The sequence below is a fragment of the Chenopodium album genome, chromosome 5, assembly GCF_948465745.1.
Source record: "Chenopodium album chromosome 5, dcCheAlbu1.1, whole genome shotgun sequence".
Taxonomy (NCBI): Eukaryota; Viridiplantae; Streptophyta; class Magnoliopsida; order Caryophyllales; family Amaranthaceae; genus Chenopodium; species Chenopodium album.
This window is the reverse complement of record NC_137838.1, coordinates 36,707,800-36,728,855: the sequence shown is the minus strand read 5'-3', so window position 1 is coordinate 36,728,855 and position 21,056 is coordinate 36,707,800. Positions and strand designations below refer to the sequence as shown.

General features: G+C 38.1%; 1 long non-coding RNA gene across 1 annotated transcript; it reads right to left on the bottom strand.

Moving 5' to 3' along the window:
- Positions 1–9,557: 9,557 nt before the first annotated feature.
- Positions 9,558–10,757, bottom strand: LOC145630681 (uncharacterized). Its single transcript, XR_014112176.1, has 2 exons — positions 10,447–10,757; positions 9,558–9,978 (listed from the first exon to the last, which is right to left on the bottom strand). It is a non-coding gene; the product is annotated as an uncharacterized LOC145630681 (long non-coding RNA).
- Between the last annotated feature and the right edge of the window lie 10,299 nt (positions 10,758–21,056).

Below are 21,056 nucleotides of genomic sequence, written 5' to 3'. Positions count from 1 at the left end.
GGAAATTGCACGGCCGAATGAACTTGGCATCTAACAACTTTTTTACTTCGGCAGCTGCCGCCTGACTTCTTTCTTCGCCGTGGTTTCTTTTCTTTTGCCGGATGGGCTTCTTTTTAGGATCCACGGCGAGTTTATGGACAGCGAGATCCGGGCTGATGCCTTGCATCTCCTCCACTTCAAAGGGAAAGATGTCTTTGAATTCTCTAAGTAGCTGGTGAAGGCTTTCACCCAGCTTTGCAAATGCAACCGTCCCCACCTTAACAGTCCGTTCTGGACGGCTGTCGTCCAGAGGGATATCAATGTGCTCACCAGCAGGCTGGGGACGGAGATCATCCGACCGTTCCCCGGTCAATGATTGCTATTGTTTTTCTTTTTTGACCACCACCAGCTGATCAGTCTTTCTTTTCTTTTCGGCTGGTGGGGCCGTCTGTTCTTCCTCGACATCGTCGAGGTGGATTGTTTGCTTGCCCCGACCAGATGCTACGGCCGCGGGCTTGACGTCCGAGAGGTAACACTCTCGAGCCGTCTTTTGGTCCCCATTAATGGAGCCGACAGTGCCATCATCCTTCTCATACTTGAGTAGCATGAGAGCAGGGATGATGACGGCCTTACACTCGTTAAGAGTGGGACGGCCAAAGATGAGGTTGTAAGCTGTGAGCTCTTCAACCACTAGGAAACGGATGGTCATGTGCCGACCGTCTCCCCTGCTTCCCAGGCGGATAGGTAGGTCAATTCGTCCGACTGGGTGCACAAGTTCTCCCCCAAACCCAACAAGGGTGTGGGAGACCTCCATCATGTTATTCGGTTTGTACTTGAGATTGGATAAGCATTTGAGGCTGATGAGGTCAGAGGAGCTTCCTGTGTCAATCAGAATTCGGCCAACCAACTGGTTGGCGACTTTGCACTCAATGACAACAGGGTCATCATGCGGCCGACGGACTTTGCCTCTGTCCTGCTCAATGATGACAACTTTAGGGAAGGTGGATGTGCTTGCCGCATCCCCTTCCTCAACAGAGTTGACCATATTTCTCAGATGGTCCTTGGTGCCCCGAATGGTCGGGCCACCACCGGCAAATTCGCCTGCTATGGTGTATACCGGATCTTCATCAGTTTCGGCACTCAGAACAGGTTGAGGAGTCTTCTTCTTGGACTGCCCCGGATTTGCCTTTGAAGTCACTTTGGACTTTACATAGGACTTCAGCTGTCCTTTGTCGGCCAGACGGTCGAGCTCCCGCTTGAGACTAAAGCAGTCGTTCGTGTCATAGCCAACATCCTCATGGAAATGGCAATGCTTGTTTTTGTTCCGATTTTCAGCGGAACCTTTCATAGGAGTCGGCTTTTCAAGAGTCAGCCGATCCTTAATTTCCAAGAGGATGAAGCAGCAGTCCTTGTGGAATTCGTACCTTGGGACGTACGGTTTCCACTCCTTTTTCTTCTTCAGGACCGGTTGATCAGAGTTATCAATGGCCCAGACTTGCTTTTTCTTTTTGCTCTCTTCTGGCTTAGGAGCCGGTTGAGCAGGCCGACTCTCTTTCTGCCGGTCGGACTTCTTATGGTCCGACTGCTTATTGGAGGAGCAGAGTTCGGTCGCCTGTATATAGGCTTCCGCCTCTCGCAAGGCTCCTTGCAGAGTAAAGATTTGTTTGCGGACGAGTTCGTACTTAAAAGTAGAACCGTCCATCAGACCCTTAAAGAAGTATGTGAAAGCGACCTCATCAGACAGCCCATGAATCTGGATTCGGACCTGATTGAACCGCCTGACGTAGGAACGCAAGCCTTCTCTATCTCCCTGCTTTACATTGCCCAAGTTAAGACTTGTCTTTTTGGCAGGGATGTTCATAGAGAAGTTTGAAACAAACAAGAACACAAGCGTCTTGAAGCTATTTATGCAACCAGTCGGCTGATTGCCAAACCACTGCTGGGCTATGCCCTTCAGGGTGGCTGGAAAGCAACGACACCATGCGGCATCATCCAACCCCTGTAAATACATGAGGTGGGTGTATGCTAGCAGGTGGTCTTCTGGGTTGGAGGTCCCGTCATAGGCTCCCACCAAAACATTTTTAACTTTAGCCGGCTGTACGGCTTCAGTTATTTCCCTAGAGAAAGCAGAGGGTTGATATCCAACGTGTTGCAGCCTAAGCTGCCAGTCCATCGGCTGATAGCCGTATGCCGCCTGTCCTCCAAAGAGGGCGGGTTGCATGTAAGGTAAAACTGGCGCCTGGTACAATGGTTGTGCCATGTACTGGGCCAACTGAATCATATGAGGGCCAGACTGAACCCGTTGGCTGCTTACTAGAGTCTCATGTACAGACTGGGAACACCTCACAGAGGTATTGCGAAAGCTATCATGATAAGTCGAAGTTGAAGCTGACTCTGATTGTTGGGTTCTCCTCTCCTCAATGTATTGCCGAGCGTAAGAAAACGTTTTCTTGCTACCATCCGGCTGTATGTGCCGGATGGGTTTTCTTGCGCCCGTTTTTGGGAAATGGAGCCGAGTAAGGTCAAATTGGGGCCGGGCCTTCTCCTTAGGGGCAGGATGAGGAGTTGGCTGACGGTCCCTGACCGACTTCTGTTTGTCAGCTTGGGCTGGCTTCTTGGTCGACTGCTCCTTTCTAGGAGCAGGCAACTTCTTTGAGGCGAGCTGTTTGATTTCACCCCTAAGGCTGCTCAGGAGTGTCATTAGTTCATCTCGAGTGACGGGAGTTGATCCTGCCGCCTGGGAAGGATCAACCGGCCGCCCCAAGGGCTTCTTTGGCAGTCCAGCAGTTTTGCTTGGCCCTGCCTGGTCATGGTGACGCTCCCGCCTCTCCTTACTGCGGATGCGTTTAGAGATGAGGGATACATTTGGATCCACATAGGTTTCGACGTCAACGTCGTCACCTGAGTCATGGTCCGTTTGGACCAGTATATCATTTGTAGGCCGAATGGTCTCTGGATTTGGTACAGGTTCTTGTGAAGCCATTTCAGAGGTACTCTCCCCACAGATGGCGCCAAATGTTTCGGGGGTTTTTGTCCCTTGGGAGAGTTACAACACTGAGACTGGATTCAGCAAAGGACGCCTATACCTGCAAAGCAAACGGACCGCCGGATGGTCGGTGGTCCGCCTCCGAAGATTAAGTTAGTAAGTGTTCGGTAATAAAACGTGCGGAAGTAAAGTTTATCTGCTCGGATTCCAAGCTCAGGTAAAGTGCTGTGTGTTCCTTGAAAACGACAGCTCTATGATAAGTGACGTGTTGTCTCGTATTGCGTGTATATTCTCTTCCTTCTCGTATCTGGTGACCTAGGAATTAGGTCACGCCGTTTTGCGGCGCCTCGGGATTTGGGCCTTTGAAGGCCGCCATCCCAGGGGCAATGCCTGAGTGACACGTGTCACTGAGCCCAAAAGGCCTTTGGGCATCTTTTGGGTGACACGTGTCGCCATCTGAATAGTCCATGCTGGATCATCAGTCTGCGTAGGACAGAAGAGTGTCCGCCTTCCACGTGTCATCATTCCATAGGTCCAAATGGCACCTCTTTGGAGGACACGTGGCGCTTTCTGATTGGGCCACCTGGCCGGGTATAAAATACCCAAATCAACATGAGTCATAGAATATGTTACTACCTTTCAAGTAATGGACATTAAAGCATCTTTCAACTTATTGTTGGGACTTCCTCAGCTTCATGACCTAAAGGTTGTCCTTTTATCCCTTTGTCAACAAGTAAAGGCTATAATTGGAGGAATCCTTATTACAATCGATGCTTCACCAATGAGAATGGACGCTATCGAGAATCCCATCATAAATGTGGAGCACGATTAAGACGACAAAGATTTGTGGGGCTTCAACGAAGAGGTTTCCCTAATCGAGGAGGATGAAATGACCCCTCTTCACTACAACCTTCACTCTAACATGATGGTAAATGTTATCCTCAGAAAACAGAGACACTTTCCTAGAATGAACCTTGGAAAAAAGAAAGGGATAGCCAAGAAAATGGGACTACCTGGGCTCCTTGCATTTGACACTTTTTGACTTGGTTTTGAACCGACTCTGGAAGACCGTAAGTGAGCCCGAGAAAAAGCCAATGTGCGTATGAACGCTCGTACCCAACAGAAAGCAATCCTAATGGATAATTATCGTCTTAACCTAAATGGACTATTCATTAGAGAGGGAGAGGACTATCCATGCCCTGAATTTTCTAAACCCTTTGTCAAGTATGAGATAAGACAACCTAGGTTTGAAATATTCTTGGATTGTAACTTTCTAGATGAATTCCCAACTCCTATCCATAAGGAGAAAGCACCTCCATGCTGTGACTTTAATGTCATTGGACTTCTCTTTGGGCATGAAAGGATTGCCCAGGGCATTTGATAGCCTTAAGAAAGTTCTTTGAAAGGCTAAGAAATACATTATGAGTTTGAACCCATCCAAGTGTGCTTTTGGAGTCACCTCAGGAAAAATCTTGGGATACGTCATTAGCTCTAGAGGAATAATGATAGACCCAACTAAGATCAAGGCTATCATGCCAATGCCACCGCCCAAAACCGAAAAGCGAATTCGGGGATTCATTGGCCGATTGCAATACATAAGTAGGTTCATATCAAAATTGACAACAATATGTGAACCAATATTCAAGAAACTCAAGAAGAATATGCTAGTTATATGGGACAATGAGTGTTAAACAGCCTTATATCTCCCATTCGACCATTTAGGGATCCACCAGTCGAAAAAAGATCGGCTTATTGGAACCTCAATCCACACTACAAGTACCATCAAGGCGAGGACCATCTTACTGAGAATTGCTAGAAGCTAAAGGAAGCCATCTACGACTTAATAGACAACAATAAACTCCCAGTGCCTCCTGCAAACAAGAAGCCAAGTATCAACAGTGCACCACTTTGTGATTCTATGGACATCTCTGATGTGGAAAATTCTGTTGATCCCTCATCTTTGATCAAACCAATTGGAGAAACTCATGCCCTTAAAGAAGAAGAAGAAATATTCTTTGACGCCTTGAGTGAACTATTCCTAATGCAACAACCGCCCACTAAGGAAGATATATTGCTCCTTATTTATTCAGTAGAAAAATTCGTAGGCAGTTGTAGAAGGATTCTTGAGCGCATTGAACAAGAACAAAATAAACATTTTAACAAAGAGGTAGTACCAACTACGAAGAAACCATTCTCTCTTTAAGTAGTTGAAACACCTAAGAGGAGCCATAGGTCCTACACTCCAATTGGGACCACCTATACGAACATGTTCAAAATGCTCTTCGAGGGAGGCAAGATAAAACCACTCGAACTAAGACCATTTGAATCGCTAAAGAGGACGGATAGATTCTACTGTCCACATCACCAATTAGGGGGACATATAATAAAACACTGTTTTAAATTTAAAGATTTAATTAAGAAACTAATTGATGATAAAAAGATAGTCTAAATTCCACAAGAAAAAGAAGTTACCATTAATGGATTTTGGGATAGTGACGACGAGGACGTCTACCTTAAAGATTTGGAAGAGACCCCACTCTCCACAATATATCTGGTGGAACAAATTTGGAATGAAGAAGATTCACCCATAGATGTCCTCACAAGATCCGGCAGAATGCAACCTCCTATATCTGCGCAACAACCTATCCCTACAACTCAGCCAGTTCCCATGCCTATCATAGAAGACAAAGATGTTGTTAAGCAATTAGAGAACATCAAAGTTGATATGAATGTATGAAAAATCCTAGCTACATCCCATCAACATAGGTTGGCAGTGATGAATGCTTTGGAAAAGATGAGAATAGATTTTGAAACCACTCCTGAGGGGTTGGCTAACTTTCTCAAGAGTGATCTTCCTAGCCTTGTAAATGTGATCACCTTTTCTGACAAAGGCTTACCTCTAGAGGGTGATTAACACAATAAAGCATTAACTCTCACGGTGATCTGCAAGAGAATGAATCTCCCAAAGACTCTTGTAGATAATGGATAAGCCATTAACGTCTGTCCACTTCGAACCGCGAGAATGATAAGGATAAAAGATGAAGACTTGTCCTCGTCTATAACGGGAATAAGAGCCTATGACAACACTCGCCGCAAAACTCTTGGGACAATCACTATGAATGTGACGACATGAGTCGTAGAACATGCCACTACTTTTCAAGTGGTAGACATTAAGCCTCTTTCAATCTATTGTTGGGACGCCCTTGGCTTCACGACCTAAAGGTTGTGCCTGCATCACTTCATCAGCAAGTGAAGGATATATTTGGAGGAATCCCTATCACAATTTGTAGGCATTGCTCGAAGTGCGCCTACGTTAAAGCATGTGATAATATACTTGGCACTCTTAGGAAGTGGGAATTGAGATACACGATAAGGGACAAGGAAAGTCGGGAGCCGCCAACAAGTTTTAAAGAACTTGTAAACCGTTCACGGATTATAAAAGGCAACCACGATAAAGGGACAACGATAGGCAACAACGATTGACCCGTGAAGGTTACACCCCATTCATAAACCATGAGATTACTAACTCCATATAGTTCAAAACCACAAAATGAGGATCGGGGATGTTGGTACGAAGTGAGTCATGGAGTCACATTTGCCTGTATTGGCCTCTACTCGATTCTTATAGTGAAAAGTGATTCCTGTGATCTCAAAGGCATACAAACAAAATATTTAATTTGCTCCAAACTATTATTAAGCTAAATTGGTTTAATATTAATGCAACACATAATTCTAAAATATTTGTGATCACTTGAATTAAAACCAAGATTAAAAAGGATCCTAAACCGGTTGTCCAAATTATCTTATTAGGCGTGATTTTCAATTACATATTCCCTTTAACATGCAATGTTGTGATCAATAAATAATACTAATAGAATTAACATTAATATTGGAAGCAATTCAACAATAATATTGTTAGTCAAATCAAATAATAATAAACCTAATCATGATATTAGAAATATTTAAATAAGAATAAGTAATTAAATTAATTACTCACATTCCGCGTGTTCCTTTAAATTGCTACATCATGAATAAATATTTAGTAACTTCTATAAAAAAATTATAAAGAAAATTAAATTAAATTAAAAAGAAATTTGAGTTGATTTGGTTCAAACCCTCAGTTTTGTGTACCTTTCACGCCTTGGTTTAAGGAAGGAACTTCGGGTTATGTTTGGACTCCTTGTAGTGCTAAGTGAATAATGGTGTAATTAGGAATATATGTTTAAGGCTTAGAATATGGGAGAGAAAATAGAATAATTTTCGTGTAAAAGAGAGGAAGAGAGAATGATTTCATGATCAAGCTTGTTGATGATTGGTAAAAGGGGTGATATGGCCCCTATTTATAGAGAAAAAAAGAAGGGTCGAAGAATTAAGATAACATCCGAATTAAATCAGAATAAAACTCGGTAGACTGCAGTTTTTGCGATTTTTGTTTTTATCATATATTTTGATGCAGAAATCGGATTAAGATGAATAAGATATCGTTGGAAAGATCTTGAAGTCTAATTTCTAACCCAATTAGAATCAGATTAAAATATTTTATAGAATAAAAGATATGGCCGAAATAGTGAGACAGTGTCAGTTTTGGATAGAGTTTGATATTTTATTCATATGTTTTCCATTATAGCTCGAAATTGATATTATAATGTATCATTGGAAAGATAATTTCAAGGGCTATCCAACCATATAAAATTTGGATAAAATCTATGAGGCACGAAAATATTATCTGTCTATCTTTGAATGTCTTTCAATACTAATAAAATTAGGACTTTAAAAAAAAAGTAGTTTTATTCAATTTCAAACTCTTTAATCTTATCTTTTCAAAAAGGATAATTAAGATCTTTAAAAAACTTATACAAGTTACTAATTAACCCTAATTGGTTTAGGAATTGGATTAAATAATTTGGACCCTCCACATGATCATTGGGTCGTAGGTAAGGTGGGCTTAGGTTCGGTTTGGGCTCAGTTTAATATTTTGGCCATAACTTATTCATTATAACGCGGATTTGGGATTATTATATATCGTTGGAAAGCAATTTTAAATCCCCATACAACTATTCAATCATTGGACCCAGATTATGGAGCAAAATAAACTAGATTAAACATTTTTATAAAAATGACACGAAATGAATGATTTTAAAGGACACGAAATGAATTATTTTGGGTTTAAAGGCACAAAAAGAGGAATATAAGTTATGGTTTGGGGAAATGGGCTAGAAGTTGGGTTGGTTTATGAAATTTAAATATGGATTGAACCACTCCAAGATTAAATACTCAAACCGACCAATAATGGCGGTGAAATGTTGTTCATCATCAGGTTTTGCTTTGGGGAGACATTTTTATTTGAACTTGGACATTGACTTTTAACTTATTATTTTTCTTTTTTATTGGAACTTGCTTTCTGAATGTTACAAAATTTGCACACCTTCCCATCCCAAGGTTAGGTGAATATGGGTTGAATAAATGAGGCCAACCGTTAGACGAGGCTTAATGTTGTTGACGAAGAAATGAATATGTTATTGAGCGGTTAATAGGTGCCTCAAGTCATTGGTGTACCTTGTGTTTATTTCGGTAATTGATTTTTTTTTTCTTTTTTTTTTTTTTTTTACAAATGAATTTGATGATTGATTGCAAAGGAAAGGAATGCTCATTGATGGAAAAGGTAAGAAACATATATGACACATAAATAGTACAGATGGATAACGGGAACCTATGCTAGACTTATTAGGGGAGAGGATTGAAAAAAAAAGAAGAAAAAAAAGCATGAAATCTTATATGGAAACTTGTCTTGTGCTTCTTCTTCATGGTTGCTTATGAATTACTTGTTACTGGTAGGGGAGACAAGAAATTTGTTGTTGTTGATGCTTTGATTAGAAGAAAAGAAGGAAGGAGTGACGTTCCCCTTATTCTTCCAACTCTTACCTAGTGATTTTTGAACTCAATTACTATGGAACAAAATAAGCTAACTTAATGCATTGACTCAATACTCGGATTAGAAAGGAAGAGTGTATGAAAGAATTTTCAAAACCAATGGGAAGTACTCCACTCATTCTTATTACGACGAAAAACGACGCATGCATGGTCCTAATATACGATCATAAACAATATAGTGCGTTACTCAAAGACAAAGTGTGTGCAATGACTCAACATGTGTGATTAGGTGAATTTATTAAGACTCGTGCACTACCACAAAATACGCAAAAGAGAACGCCTGAAATAGGCAATATAGAACACTTTAGAGGCGTTCTTCAACTAGGGTGCCTTATAAAGTATACTAGACGCCTATTTGAGGCGTTCTGTATACATTACAATAAAAAAACGCCTATCTTGAATAGACGATTCTTATACTATGTACAAAATATATAAACAACATGGAAAATAGAATTGTCATCTTAAGAAAAGCGTTTTCTATTTGTATGGTTTTAGATCGCCTATAGTAGATGACAGTTTTGTTTTCCTTATTTTTTATTAAAAAATAATAATAATAATAATAATAATAATAATAATAATAATAATAATAATAATAATAATAATAATAATATTAATTAATTAAATAATAATTAGTAATAACAATAATAACTGCATTAAGTGATAAATAAAAGACTAGTACTTGTAAATACGAATTATGATAATCAAATCGCATTTGATTACATCGTTTAATAAAAAAATCATACGAAATATTGATTACATTTAAAAAAAAAGGAATATTGATACAATTAAGCTATAGTACACATGGAAAACTAATAAAAACACCATAATGAATTATAAAACAATTTTAATGGTAGTACAATTTTAGACGACCACCACTGCTATTAACAATTAATTTAACTCCAAAAGCCAGCAACACCTCCGAGCACCGCCCCAATCAGCGATACAACCACCTCCTTTGCACCCGCGTCTAATTTATCCAGCAGCAATTCAGACAACCACCACTTTAATCAGAGCAGCCACAACCCACACCCCTGCTCACGAATCAACCACCCAAAAATCAAAACAACAACCAAGAACCAACACTGCAATTACAAAAAAAAAGGATACATAATTATTTCTATTGTGAGTACTCCAATTTCCTTAATAAAAAATAAAAATTAAACCAAATCGATCTAAAGGTGTAAATCAGAAGTTTGGGATTTAAAATTAACAATGGATACTTAAAACAAAATGATAAAGTGAAAAACAGAAATTCAAATTAGAATAAAATCTAAAGTAAAATATCGATAGAAAATTGATAAAATCAGAGGTTATAACTTGAAAACCAAACCCACAGAGAAACTGCACCAAAAACCCACAGATCTAAAACAATTGAGAAGTAAAACAAAATATTAAAATGAAAATCAGATCAGATATCTGAAAAAGAATGAAATCATGAACTTTAGATCGGAAAATAAGCCAAAAAAAAATCATATCAATCACTTTAAAACAGCCAAAAAACGAATTTGAACATTGAAATTAGAACACAAATGAGACTAATCTTGATATACCTTATTGCATCTATACACTTCTCAATGAGTTTTATTGCAACATTTGTACATCGAAATTCGAACACAAAATTAGGGTTCTCCGACTCGATCGACGGTGTTAGTTTGTGAAAAGAATTAGATCAACCCACCGCGGACAAACCAAGGTTGAAGGGGCTGCCATGATGGTGATGAACGAGGGTTTTGATTTGCTTTAATCTACTGCGGGTTGGAGCCTTGGAGGTGATGATGGAAATAGAACATGGTGTAATTGAGGGATGAAGTTAGAACTTAGAGGAGAGAGAAATCAGAGAAGGAGTAAGGGTTAGAGGAGGGAGATGTGGAATGAAATAAGAAATTAGAGAAGTGACGGCTTGATTGAGAGGAAAGAAGTTAGGGTTAGTAACTTAGTGGTATACACGGTTTTTTTTTTTTTTAAATACTTATAGAACGGTTAACCAAGAGAGGCGCCATATATTGTCTAGTTAAAATTTTGCATGTATCAAATAGAGCGGTTAACTTTGATAGGCGCTCTATATATTTAATATACTAAGAGCAACTCCAATGGTAAGCTAATTATGAAATTAGCTTGCCATGCAACCTAGGATTACAAAGCTAATCTATCTTGTAGCTAATTAATCCCACAATGGTTAAGCTAATTTTCAATAATTTTTTTTATTTATTTATTTTTTTTTAATTCCCACAATTTGCTAAGCTAATTAGCTTAGCTAAGCAAATAACTTTGCCCAGCTAATTTGGTAATGCAATTCCAATGGTTAAGCTAATTATTTATTAGTTTCATAAATTGCAAGCTAGTCCTAATTTTACACTGTTGGAGTTGCTCTAAGTGTTTATCTTACATAGGCGCTCTGTATAATTCTAGAGAACGCCTATGTAACTTGACAGTTGTGTATAGTGTGTTACTTATTCCTATTTTTGTGGTAGTGGTGGTATGATCGCATGGCTAGATATGAGGACGTTGTGAAAAACAAAGGATCCAATGACCAAATAACACGGAAGACTAAAAGAAAAACTAACTTGATTAATTTTGTCCAATTTTAATGTTTATGCTATTTACTAGGTGAAAACGGTCCATTGGCAATCGTTAGTCATAAATAAGATCAACCACAATCAAAGACAAAGAACACATGTTAAGGTTAGCACAATAATCGATCACAAGAAACTAGGAAGAGGACTATAATTCTAGAAGAGTTAGGACTCAAGGGTATAAAAATAAATAAATAAATAAAAATAACAACCTATAATCCTATGTTATAGGAGTTGACAAGGATTAAAGGACTTGGCTAAGACTAGCTTGACACGAATTTTTTTGTTATTTTTAAAAAAATAAAAAAGGTAACGCTAAAAAGACACCCAAACTGGACAGGCTGTAGTATATCGGTTATAACTTTTGATTTGTGACTCTGATTGAGACGAAACTAATTCTAAATGAAAGATAAACCTCGGGTCTACAGATCCATAGGTAGTACGACACGTAACTCTTTCTAGAACTCCGGATATGACCAAAACGAGTTGACTTTTTTGCAGTATACGGGAACAAAAATCCTCCCCAGTGAAGTCGCCAAATTGTAGGCGTCAATCGAAGTGCGCCTACGTTAAATCATGTGTAAATATGCTTGGAACTCTTAGGAAGTGGGAATTGACATATACGATTCGGGATAAGGAAAGTAGGGAGCCGCCAACAAGTTTTAAGGAACTTGTAAACCGTTCACGGATCATAAAAGGCAACCACGATAAAGGGACAACGATAGGCAACAACGATTGACCCGTGAAGGTTACACCCCATTCATAATCCATGAGATTACTAACTCCATGTGGTTCGGAACCACGAAATGAGGATCGGGGATGATGGTACGAAGTGAGTCATGGAGTCACATTCGCACGTATTGGCCTCAACTCGATTCTTATAGTGAAAAGTGATTCCTGCGATCTCAAAGGCATACAAACAAAATATTCAATTTGCTCCAAACTATTATTAAGCTTGGTTTAATATTAATGCAACATATAATTCTAAAGTATTTGTGATCACTTGATAAACAACAAGATTAAAAAGGATCCTATACGGTTGTCCAAATTATCTTATTAGGCGTGATTTTCAATTACATATTCCCTTTAACATGCAATGTTGTGATCAATAAATAATAATAATAGAATTAACATTAATATTGGAATCAATTCAACAATAATAGTGTTGGTAAAATCAAATAATAATAAACCTAATCATGATATTAGTAATATTAAAATAAAAATAAGTAATTAAATTAATTACTCACATTCTGTGCGTTCCTTTTAAATTGCTACATCATGAATAAATTGTTAGTAACTTCAATAGAAAATATAAAGTAAATTAAATTAAATTAAATAGAAACTAGAGTTGATTTGGTACAAACCCTCAGTTATGTGTACCTTTCACGCCTTGGTTTAAGAACGGAACCTCGGGTTAAGTATGGACTCCTTGGAGTTATTAAGGGAAGAATGGTGTAATTAGGAATATAGGTTTAAGGCTTAGAATATGGGAGAGAGAATAGAATAATTTTTGGTGTAAAAGAGAGGAAGAAAGAATGATTTGATGATCAAGCTTGTTGATGATTGGAAAAGGGGTGATATGACCTCTATTTATAGAGAAAAAAATAAGGGTTGAAGAATTAAGATAAGATCCGAATTTAATCGGAATTAAGATAAGATCCGAATTTAATCGGAATAAAACTCGATAGACTGCAGTTTTTGCGGTTTATGTTTTTATCGTATCTTTTGTTCCAGAAAATGGAATAAGATGAATAAGATGTCGTTGGAAAGATCTTGAAGTTTACTTTCTAACCCAATTGGAATCAGATTAAAATATTTTATAGAATAAACTATATGCCCGAAATAGTGAGATGATGTTAGTTTTGGATAGATTTTGATATTTTATTCATATCTTTTCCGTAATAGCTCGGAATTGATATTATAATTTCAAGGGGTATCCAACCATATAAAATGTGATAAAAACTATGAGGCACGAAAATAATATCTGTCTGTCTTTGAATGTCTTTCAATTCGAATAAAATTAGGACTTTTAAAAAATGGAGTTTTATTCAATTTTAAACTCTTTAATCTTATCTTTTCAAAAAGGATAATTAAGATCTTTTAGAAACTTATAGAAGTTTCTAATTAATCTTAATTGGTTTAGGAATTGTATTAAATCATTTGGACCCTCCACATGACCATTGGGTCACAGGTAAGGTGGGCTTAGGTTCGGTTTGGGCTCAGTTTAATATATTTGCCATAACTTATTTGTTATAACTTGGATTTGGCTTATAATATACCGTTGGAAAGCACTTTTAAAGCCCCAATCAACTATTCAATCAGCATTAGATCCAGATTATGGACCAAAATAAACTGGGTTAAACGTTTTTATAAAAAGGACATGAAATGAATGATTTTAAAGGACACGAAATAAATTATTTTTGGTTTAAAGGCACAAAAAGAGGAAAATAATTTATGGTTTAGGGAAATGGGCTAGAAGTTGGGTTGGTTTATGAAATTGAAATATGGATTTAAGCACTCCAAGATTAAGTACACAAACCGACCAATAATGGCGGCGAAAGGTTGTTCTTCACCGAGTTTGGTTTTGGGGAGACAATTTTAGGTGTCTACACAATTGATGCTTCACCAATGTGGATCAAAGCCATTGAGAATCCCATAATAGACGTGGAGCACAATGAAGATGACGAAGACTTGTGGGGCTTTAATGAAGAGGTCTCTTTAATCGAGGAAGATGAAAGGACCCCTTTTCAGTAAGACCTCCACTCTAACATGTTAGTAAACACTATCCTTATGAAACAAGGACACTTTCCTAGAATGACACTTAGAATAAAGAAAGGGATAGCAAAACAAATGGGACTACCTGGCCTCCTTAAATTGGACACTTTTAAACTTGGTTTCGAACCGACTACAGAAGATCTTAAGTGAGCCCGTGAAAAGGCAAAAAGACGTAGGAATGCTCGTACCCAAAAGAAAGCAATCCCAATTGATCGTTACCCTTTTACTCTAAATGGACAATTCATAAAAGAGGGAGTAGATTATCCATGCTATGAATTCCTTGAACCCTTTGTCGAGAATGCGATAAGACAACCTGGGTTGAGATATTTATGGATTTCAACTTTATAGAGGATGTCCCAACTCCCATCCATAAGGAAAAAACACCCCCATGATTTGACTTTAATGTCATACGACTTCTCTTTGGATATGAAATGAATGAGCCAACGCGCATTGAAGACAACTCCTTGCTCATTCAAACAATATTATAGAGTGATAAGTTTGATCCTTCCATACTTATCACTTCGGCAGAGGGTCTAGTTCATGGATGGCGAAAGACCGTGAAGGTGACCACTCCAAGCGGAAGAAAGTTCTCTATAACAACCGGACAAAGGCCAATGTTTGATGAATCATCTGAGTCAGAGTCTGAGTTAGAATCTTCCCCTATCAAGTCTTCTAAGTCCTTAGTTCTAGCACCCTCTCGTAGATCTTCTTCTTTAATTTCTTCCCTAGGATAGTCAATAATCATGTCCCAACGAACGTCTCTATATTTGATGTAATGATTTCAAAATTCAATAATATGTCTTCTTCTTGTTACTCCTCGTGTCATTCTTCAACTCAACATGATGAGAATTGCTTACATAACAATGAAAGTGACAAAGAAATAATTAAAGCACTAGAAACACTTGAAAATAAAACACCGATAATTGAGGATACTGAAACGGTTAACAGCTCAAAGAATCCTAACATTAAAAGAGAAGTTAAAATAAGAATAACACTTAATAAAGATGAAAGTACCAATTTTATTAATCTATTAGAAGAATTCATTGATGTATTTGCTTGGTCATATGAAAATATGTCGGGCATTACTAGAGAAATAGCTCAACACACAATTCTACTAATTCTAGGAATGAAACCTGTAAAACAAAAGTTACATCGAAGAAACCTAACGTAGCTCTTAAAATAAAAGAAGAAGTACATACAAAAACATATAATAGCAGGTTTTATTAGAGTATCTAAATAGCCCGAATGGGTCGCAAACGTATTCCCAGTTCCGAAGAAGGATGGAAGGGTACGAATGTGTGTCGACTATCGAGATCTAAATAAGGCAAGTCCAAAGGACGACTTCCCTTTACCACACATCTATATTTTAGTAGATAATACGGCGAACTAAGCACTTCTCTCATTTATGGACGGATACAAATGATACAATCAGATTTCAACGCGGGTGCCACTTACCAACGAGCAGGGATTGCCTTACTCCATGACATGATGCACAAGGAAGTTGAAGTCTATGTAGATGACATGATTATCAAACCAAAGGATCGACCAGGGCATTTGGTAGCCTTAAGAAAATTCTTGAAAAGGTTAACAAAATATAACATGAGGTTTAACCCATCTAAGTGTGCTTTTGGAGTCACCTCAAGAAAACTCTTGGGACATGTCATTAGCTCTAGAGGAATAGAGATAAACCCAACCAAGATCAAAGCAATCATGTCAATTCCACCGCCAAAAACCGAAAAGCAAATTCGGGGATTCATTGGCCGGTTGCAATACATAAGTAGGTTCATATCAAAATTGACAACAATAAGTGAACCAATATTCAAGAAGCTAAAAAAAATGTGCCGGTAATATGGGAAAATGAGTGTTAAAAAGCCTTTGAGAAGATTAAAGCCTATCTCGCTAACCCTCCTGTATTAGCTCCAACACTCCTAGGAATCCCTCTTAGGTTGTACATAACAGTCACCAAGGAGATTATAGGGGCTATGCTCGCACAAGAAGTAGAATGAAAGGAAAATGCCATCTACTACCTAAGTAAAAAGATGCTTGAGTATAATACGCTATACATCACTTGAGAAATTGTGCCTCGCATTGGTGTGGGCCACAACCAAGTTAATACATTACATGTTCGTTGATACGGTCTTTGTAGTATCTCGAATGGATCCACTCAAATATCTTTTCGAGAAATCTACACTAAATGGGCGAATATCAAGATGGATAGTCAACTTAGCCCAATCTTATGTATGGTCCATGCCTCAAAATACTATTAAAGGATATGTGGTTTCAAATTTCTTAGCAAATTTCCCAATAGAAGATTCCACGTATATACATGAGAATCATTTTTTAAACGAAAGACTTGATGGTCACAGAAGATGATACTTGGAATCTCAACTTCAACGGAGCCTCAAACCAAAAGGGATGTGGTGTAGGAGTACTATTGGAATCACCTAAAAAGGAACATATCCCAATCTCCATAAAGCTATATTTCGATGTGGTGTAGGCGTGTAACAATACAAAGAATGCGTGGTAGGCCTTGAAACGGCATTAGCATTGGGAGTAAAGAAACTTTAAGCTTTTGGAGATTCTTCATTGATCATCAATCAAATCTTCAAGAGATGGAAAGTAATGAGTGAAAACTTAGCACCTTACTAAACCTGCTTGGAAACTCTCACAAACCAACTAAAAAAGGTAGAATACACATATCTACCTAGAGAGGAAAATCAATTTGCTGATGCCTTGGAAAGACTAGCCTCAATGGTTAGGATTCCTACAGAAATTGAGCAAATGCCCTTAACAACAGAAAAGAGGAACAAACTAGCTTATATCCAAGCAATAGAAGATGATGAAGTATCCAAAATGGAAGAAGAAGAAGTGGAAGAACCTTGGTATACGGACATCCTCAACTATGTTACAAAGGGAGAATGTCCACCTCATGTTGACAAAAGGGCAAAACGAGCCTTAAGACATTTGGCTTCTCAATATGTGCTCATTAACGACAAGTAGCACAAAAGGATACCTAAAGGTCGAGCTCTTTTTGAAAGGAATGGTGTCCTTCGAACAAGTGTATTATTCTGATAGTGGGTTCAGAATTATTAGAAAGCTAATATATTCAGTAAGGTTAAGTGATCGGAATGCCTAGGTGGAGGCCGCTTCCGATCAGTAATATTAATGCATAATTAATATTATAGCTTTATCTTGAATGAAACCTTTGGGTCACACCCTTAGCAGTAAACGAACCGACTCGACGAATTAATTTAGAAGAAACTAATTCGTCGCCCGAATACTAAACATTTAGACGTCGGTAATTCGTGCTTAGAGCGTTGAAACCGAGCGTCGGAAGTTGAGTCAAAATAGAAAATGACGAGACGCGCAAAATAATAATAAATTGACAATATTTCCAAAATACCCCTAGCATCGGAGTGCCCTGAGCATCCGAATGCTAGGGGCAACACATACCAGCATAGGTGGCTAGCAAGCGCACCAAGCCGAGCCAAGCATGGCTTGCTAGTGCGTGATAGTGCACCATAGCTAGTAGCCGCAAGCAACGCATGCTAGCAGCAGATAGCAGCCACAAGCATTGCGTGCTAGCAGCAGCTAGAAGCCACGAGCACACGCAAGGTAGCAACCCGCACTTGGAGTGCGTGGCTTGCTAGCCACAGCAATAGCCCGCATCTCAAAGTTTGGGGCTGGGCTATGGGGGGGCTTATGGGGAGGGTAGTAGGGCAGAAGCATGTGGGAGCATATGGGAAGCAAGTGGGGTGAAGGACTTGTGGCACAAGGAGCGTATTGAGTGAGGAGCAAGTATGGTCCCCTACTCTCCAAGTGGTCATCACCACCCTTTGCTTGTAATAGTGCCAATTGTAGATTTATTATTAGTTTGCATATTTATTTTAATTTAACTTTAAAATAAATTGAGGAATTTCATGATCCCACAATGATGGGAAAGAAATTCCCACTCTCCCTCTTGCCTATAAATACCCATCTTGGGTTTTTGAGAAGAGTGCTTGAGTAGGAGTTCAATAGAGTATTACATTAGCAAAAACTCTTATACTCATATAATACTCCGGTTTTAGTCGAACCTCCCTAACCTCGAGGTAACATGCCTAAAAGTCGCTAGTAGTTTTTGCGGGTGGATTTTCGTAGGAGTCTCTCGTATTTTTGGAGCTCGAGCTTTCAAGTAAGAGCCCGACTTTGAGGGCTTGAAGCACGCTTCAAAGGTAAATTTTGATTTTACCCTTTTGTGATTATTTGTTATGCTTTATGCTTTTATTAATTGCGAGTGGTTCCTTGGGTCGGGGTTGTTTTCGCGTGAGTCGAACTCACTAAACTCCAACAGCGGTATCGAAGCCCCGCTTATTTATTTTTAATTATCATATTTGTTTTTCAATGTATTTTTATGGCTTAATTTTTCTACTTTGAGTTGCTAATTAGATTAGTAGCTCGTATTATCTATTTTAACCTCGTATTAGAGCTGACTTCAGCTCCCGATCCCAGATTTCAACCCAAAAATAGTGAATTTTGGGTGGAAAAGATGTTCTGGAAATGGTTTAACCTGTTTAGGACTCAGTTTTTAGCCAAAAAACAACCAGAAATGCATTTTTCGAGGGTTTTTTCATTTTTACGAAAAATTCTAAGTCTTTCTAACCTTGAAAATTACTTGCATATTTATGGTGGTTATGTAATTGGTTCAATACATATTTTATATGCAATTAAAATCATCTTTAGGCATGATTACTTGGTGGTAATTTGTGTTTGAAAGCTTGATTTTATTTTTCACATAATTGCAAATTAATTATATTAAGTGTGAGAACTTTTTTTTTTAGGCTTCTAAAATGTTAAAGATTCAATCTTTAATTATGTTAAGTGATTGCAACTTTAAAAGCTACTAAATTCCATGAATTTTATGTTGAACTTTGTTGTTTTAATCATTTTTGGTTGATTGGAAACATAAAGTATCAAACTTTGTGATAGAAATTTGTTTATCTTCATATTGGAAGATATAATTTTTCAAGGATTCACAAATATTAGTAGTTGGATTTTCGTTTGAACATTAAAGTTCATATTTTTCCAACTCCCTCTTACTTTGTAAAAAATCTCAAGATTAATTTAAATTGATTAAATTAATAATGAGAAAATGCCTTATTTATTTTGTTGCACCAAGTTAAACCAATTTAATTAAAGAATGGTTCTTAGTAATTATTTTTGTTAGATGCACTTTGAAAATTTTATTTTAAGTTAGACTTGTTTAAATTTTCAATTTTTCTCATTGAATTAATTTTAAAATTAATTTAGAATTACTCGCAGTTTGTCATCAGGTCACACGCGCAACATCCAAGGTTGTGCATGCCTGCCGCACAAAACTGATTTAGTTGCGCGTGACATCTGCGGGCAATTGTGTTAGTTCCGCGTGACACCTGTGCTACGAGTGTTTTGTTTTTAATTTATTTTAAATCGCATTATTACCCCCCAAGTGTGATGAGTTTTTCGGGTTGTTTGAAAATATTTGACTTTGAATGGTATATTGTTTTATTATTATGCCCCAAGTGTATTGAGCTCTATCGTGGTGTTCGGTAAAGTGCATAACACTTAGAATCCTCGAGTTTTCGTAGGCCCTAATGCTTTGTGTTGTTAATTGAAAGTCTTTTTCTTGATTAAGGCCTAAATATTTTGTAGTTCGTAATAGCCACACATTTATAGCTGACCCATTGTCCACAAAAGTAAGAGGGATGTTGCATCCCTTGCACCCCACAATTAAGTATATTGCATTGTGTTGGGCTTTGTCTTTTGAAGGCAAATCATCAATAGTAAAAATGATTGATTTGTCGGATTTCTTGTTAGTAAGCAAGCTAACGAGATCTTAGGGAGTTTTGTTTCTGCTTACAGACAAAGCCGTTAGAGCGTTCATGAGAGAATTCATATGTTCTTTAGAAGTACTTAGGAGATCCCAAATGCTAACATTCGCCTTTGATTAGCGAAGTTGTTTGACCAATGGATCTTCCACCTCAAGGGGAGGTGGTTTTTAATTTTTGGCTGGAGCTTGTGTTTGATTTTGAGTGGTCGAACATCCATTTGGTGGTGCTTGATAAACTCGCCCAGAACGAGTTAGATGATCTATCTCATTTAGGGTAGTTGTAGAACTCGTGAACCAACTTTCTTCTAGAGGCTTTGAATGAGCATCCATTTCAAGATGTTCCATGAATTGTGCTTGATGTCATTGTTCATCCAAGGAGAGATTTAATAAATCTAGCGATTTCCCCAGGAAAATGATCCCAATCAAGTGCTCCACTTGTCTCATTTTGTAGACAGGGTGGAGGTGGGACGGTTGTGTACTTAGAGACATATAAGTCTTGAAAGTCGTTATCCCATAATCAAGAGACTTCGATAGTTGCCCCTATAAGTGTTGTGGCTAAAGGTTTTCCTATAAGTGCGATATAGTCCAAAGGATTGAACATATCACTTCTATATGTTCCTCATTAATGTTAAATACCCCTAATGGCGACACATTATTATTGGGTTTAGGAGTGGGAATTCCCCCATCGTCTACTAAATCTTGTACCTTTTGCTTTAGGACATAGCAATGTTCAATATCATGCCCAACACCTCTATGATCAGCACAGTAAGCATTGACATCCCATTGGGCATATCTTTATTCTGGTGGAGTGGGTGGAGTTGGCCCTGTTGGTGTAAGCAAACCATTTTCGCTTAATTTTTCTAACAACTCTTCGTAATTCACAGGAAATTGTGTAAGTTTTCTTTCTTTTGTCCATCTTCTTTAAAGAATATTACAGTGATATTAAGTCGTGCTATTTTATTGT